Below are 5,643 nucleotides of genomic sequence, written 5' to 3'. Positions count from 1 at the left end.
GTTCTAAGAAAATTTGCATGTGCCATCTCTAATGTTCAAAATAAATTTGTCTTTTGTGTGCTCTACTACTCGTGAGGCGACAAAGGGTAGCCAATATTTTCCATGGTAGATGTGTTATTCTCACGATGAGTGTTTATTCACTTGTCATTGCACGAGAGTACGACAAAGGTACTAGGGATGCCCAGTCTCGAAAGGAAAAATGAATTTACTTTATGTTGTCAAATAATATATTCCTTGGAAAGTGTTGGTATGGAGGGCACCCGTGAATATGGTTAGCCATGGAAAGTGAAAGTTATGATGGAAAAAGGAATAAACTTTATTTTCTGTTTGGGAACCGCCTATGATGTATCTAGCATGGAAAGTGTTGGGATGCTCCAAGTCATTTACGTTGGTAGGAAAAGTATGCCTCTCAAAAATAATTTTATCTCTCAATTTAAGCTTTGAGCTCTGGCACCTCTACAAATCACTACTTCCCTCTGCGAAGGGCCTTTCTTTTACTTATGCAATTTTTATTTTGAATTTGAATCTCCATCTTCTCTTATAAAGCACCAACTAAGGGGCACTATGATTGTATCTGAGCATTGGGTGTAGCTAATATTCGAGTGTGTTTCATGAATGGATCAATGATTGAGCATGATGGGATAGGGATAACTTGCTTTAGTGTTGATATTTTGAAAGACATGGTTGCTTGTTGGTATGCTTGAGTATTAAAGTCTTCATGTCAAAACTAGACTATTGCTTTGAATCATATATAAAAGTCCATATGTCCATGCTATAAAGAAAATAATGTGATGAACATGTTAGGCAGCATTCCACATCAAAAAATTTGTTTTTATCATTTACCTACTTGAGGACGAGCAGGAATTAAGCTTGGGGATGCTCATACGTCTCCAACGTATCTATAATTTTTGATTGTTCCATGCTGTTATATTATCATTCTTGGATGTTTTACAATCATTTTATATCATTTTTTGGTACTAACCTATTGACATAGTGCCTAGTGCCAGTTGTTGTTTTCTGCATGTTTTTTACATAGCAGGAAATCAATATCAAATGGAGTCCAAACACAACACAACTCCTAGAGGATTTTTTTGGGCTAGAAGAAAGCCAATGGGCCAAGGAAGCACCTAAGGGGCTGCTCGAGATGAGCAGCACCCACCAGGGTGCGCCAGGTGGCCCAGGCATGCCCTGGGGGGGTGTTCCCACCTCAGGTGCCCCACGAACCGCCTCTTTGCTCTATAAATACCCAAATATTCTAGAAACCCTAGGGGAGGCGATGAAATATTGATCCAGCCACCGCAGTATCCAGAACCACCAGATCCAATCTAGACATCATCATGGAGGGGTTCACCACTTCCATTGGTGCCTCTCCTATGATGCGTGAGTAGTTCTTTGTAGACCTACGGGTCCATAGTTAGTAGCTAGATGGCTTCCTCTCTCTCTCTTGATTATCAATACAATGGTCTCTTGGAGATCCATATGATGTAAGTCTTTTGGCGGTGTGTTTGTTGGGATCCGATGAATTTTGAGTTTATGATCAGATCTATGTTTTTATCCATGAAAGTTATTTGAGTCTTCTTTGATCTCTTATATGCATGATTGCTTATAGCCTCGTATTTCTTCTCCGATATTTGGGTTTTGTTTGGCCAACCTGATCTGTTTATCTTGCAATGGGAAGAGGTGCTTTGTAGTGGGTTCGATCTTACGGTGCTTGATCCTAGTGATAGAAGGGGAACCGACACGTATGTATCAATGCTACTAAGGATAACAAGATGATATCCATATCTGCCGCAATAGATAAACGGATCTCGTCTACATCATGTCATCTATCTTATTGCATTACTCCGTTTTCCCATGAACTTAATACACTAGATGCATACTGGATAGCGGTCGATGTGTGGAGTAATAGTAGTAGATGCAGGCAGGAGTCTGTCTACTACTCTTGGACATGATGCCTATATAATGATCATTGCCTGGATATCATCATGATTATTTGAAGTTCTATCAATTGCCCAACAGTAATTGTTTTCCCACCGTTCGTTATTTTTCTCGAGAGAAGCCACTAGTGAACCTATGGCCCCCGGGTCTCTTTTCATCATATTTGCCTTTGCGATCTATTTTCTCTTGCATTTATTTTCAGATCTATTAAACCAAAAATACAAAAATACCTTGCTGCAATTTATTTGTTTCGCGATCTATTTATCCTATCTACCACTTTTTAGCTCATGTTATTTGCCTACATGAGGCGCCGTACCCGGAAGGGATTGACAACCCCTTTAACACGTCGGGTTGCGAGTATTTGTTATTTCTGTGCACGTGCTTGTTTATGTGGTGTGAGGAGGTTCTCCTACTGGTTCGATAAACTTGGTCTCATCATTGAGGGAAATACCTACCATCGCTATACTGCATCATCCCTTCCTCTTTGGGGAAATACCGACGTAGTTCTAGCAGACATCAGTGTAGGATCGAAATTATGTCTAGAGGGGGGGGGGTGATTAGACTACTTGACCAAATAAAAATCTATCCTTTTCCCAATTTTAGTTCTTGGAATAATTTAGCAACTTTGCACAAGTCAAGCAATCTTAACACAATTCAAGCAAGCATGCAAAGAGTATATGAGCAGCGGAAAGTAAAGCATGCAACTTGCAAGAATGTAAAGGGAAGGGTTTGGAGAGTGCAAACGCAATAGGAGACACATATGTTTTTGTCGTGGTTCCGATAGGTGGTGCTATCGTACATCCAGTTGATGGAGACTTCAACCCACGAAGGGTAATGGCTGCGCGAGTCCACGAAGGGCTCCACCCACGAAGGGTCCACGAAGAAGCAACCTTGTCTGTCCCACCATGGCCGTCGCCCACGAAGGACTTGTCTCACTAGGGTAGATCTTCACGAAGTAGGCAATCTCCTTGCCCTTACAAACTTCTTGGTTCAACTCCACAATCTTGACGGAGGCTCCCAAGTGACACCTAGCTAATCTAGGAGACACCACTCTCCAAGAAGTAACAAATGGTGTGTTGATGATGAACTCCTTGCTCTTGTGCTTCAAATGATAGTCTCCCCAACACTCAACTCTCTCTCACAGGATTTGGATTTGGTGGAAAGAAGATTTGAGTGGAAAGCAACTTGGGGAAGGCTAGAGATCAAGATTCATATGGTAGGAATGGAATTCTTGGCCTCAACACAAGTGTAGGTGGTTCTCTCTCAGAAAATGTATGTTGGAAGTGTAGGCACGTTCTGATGGCTCTATCCACGAATGAAGAGTGGGTGGAGGGGTATATATAGCCTCCACACAAAATCTAACTGTTACACACAACTTACCAAACTCCGTGGGACCGAATCGTGAAACTCGGTCGGACCGATTAAGGAAATAATGTGACCGTTAGGATTTTCGGTGGGACCGACATGCAACTCGATAGGACCGATATGATTAGGGTTAGGGCATAATGTAATCTCGGTGAAACCGATTACTCAAACTCGGTGGGACCGATTTTGGTAATAAGCTAACCAGAGAGTTGGTCAGGAAAACTTGGTGGGACCGATTTGCTCATCTCGGTGAGACCGAAACTTTACGAAAGGGAAACAGAGAGTTTGCATTGGAATCTCGGTGGGACCGATCGCTCATCTCGGTTGGACCGAAACTTATGAAGGGAAACAGAGATATTACAATCCCATCTCGGTGAGACCGAGATCCCTATCGGTGAGACTGATTTGCCTAGGGTTTGTGGCAGTGGCTATGACATCTGAACTCGGTGGCGCAAGATAGAAAGAATCAGTGGGGCCGAGTTTGACTTTTGGTTTAGGTCATATGTGGATATGAGAAAGTAGTTGAGGGCTTTGGAGCGTATCACTAAGCATTTTGTGCAAGAAAGCCATTAAGCAACACCTCATCCCTCCTTGATAGTATTGGCTTTTCCTATAGACTCAATGTGATCTTGGATCACTAAAATAGAAAATGTAGAGTCTTGTGCTTTGAGCTTGAGCCAATCCTTTTGTCCTTAGCATTTTGAGGGATCCACTTTTCTCATCCATGCCATGCCAATCATTGAGCTTTCCTGAAATATTTATCTTGAAATAGCATTAGCTCAATGAGCTATATGTTGTTAGGAATTACCAAAACCACCCAGGGATAGTTGCACTTTCAATCTCCCCCTTTTTGGTAATTGATGACAACATATAGATCAAAGCTTCTACAAATGATAATAAGATTAAAAAACATTGTCGCTTTGAGAAGTATGTGATAAGTAAGAGCTCCCCCTAAATTTGTGCATCATTTAAAATTTGCTTTGGACTACAAATGCACAATGAGTTAGGATCATGGGTTACTCTTCCATGTCACATACATCTTGGTGGAGCGCTCAAAATGATGATAATTAAACGCAAGCACTCATCACCAAGCAAAGTGAATGATCATATGAGAATATAAGAGATAATATCATCCAAAATGCATTAATGTAGCATAGCATATGATCAAACACATGATCATCCAAGTATCTCACAAAAGCATAAAGTATCAAGCACACAAATAACGAAGTTCAACCACCAAAAAGACAAGAGAGAACAAAAGCAACACTCTCTCTCAAAGCCTATGATCTATACATTTTTCTCCCCCTTTGGCAACAAGTTACCAAAAAGTTCATAGAAAATGCATAGTGATAAACGACTCTCAGGCTTGGTCTTCATGTGATGATGTAGAGATGGCTCCTTAGACAAAGTCTTCTGTTGATGTAGCTGGAGTTGGTGGAGTGGGTGCTGGAGCTGGAGGCACTGAAGCTGTAGCTGGTGCAGATGATGTAGCTCTGGTGTCTGGAACAGGCACTGCAGCAGATCTCTGTCCACTGGGCACTCTAGCAAAAGCATCAGTAGTTGACTTGCCCTTCTTCTCCTCCACATCCTCCTAAAGTTGCTCAACTACAGTTTGGATCTCAGTCACTTTGACATCAAGAGCATAAAACTTCTGCTCTATGATCCTCTCCAAGCTCTCCTAGTTTTGAGTCAGGGTGGCCAAGCCCTTCTCAATCCTCAAGGTGGAGGCAATCAAGTAGCCAAGCTGATCTTGCTTGCTCTTCAGGAAAATCTGAGATGCCTCTTCAGCAGTTGGCATCTTTGCAGCTTTCTCAGCCCTTGCCTTCTCTTTCTTCTCTTGTGCTTGCATAGATGATGGTTCATTTTCATCCATTACAATGGTGTTGTCCTCGAAATCAGGGTAGATGGGCAGGTGCTCCTTGTCCAAAAGATATATGCCAGTGCCCATCTTGGAATTAATGAGCTCCTGAATGTGTGGGGCATACCCAGAACTCCTCTTCTAATCAGCAGCAGTCCTTTTGATTGTTTCCATAATAAGGCTCATGACTTTGAATTTCTGAGGCACATCAAATATATGCAGCAAGTTGATTGCATGGCCTCTGATCATCTTGTGATCATCTGACTTGGGCAGCAAAGTGTGCCTTAAGATCCAATTGATAGTAGGCAATCCTGACAACAGATAATGTACAGATCCAAACTTATGTGTCTCTAGTGCAGCATCTGGGATCTTGTCACGACCGGTTTTCCAATAAAAATATTTATTGAGAAACCAATCTTTTGAGTCCAGTATGAGAGAAATTCTCCTCACTGGTAGACAATTTCTTGATACAATAAGCCAGT

This window comes from Triticum aestivum, chromosome 4B (genome assembly GCF_018294505.1).
Source record: "Triticum aestivum cultivar Chinese Spring chromosome 4B, IWGSC CS RefSeq v2.1, whole genome shotgun sequence".
NCBI lineage: Eukaryota > Viridiplantae > Streptophyta > Magnoliopsida > Poales > Poaceae > Triticum > Triticum aestivum.
This window is presented reverse-complemented; position numbering follows the sequence as displayed.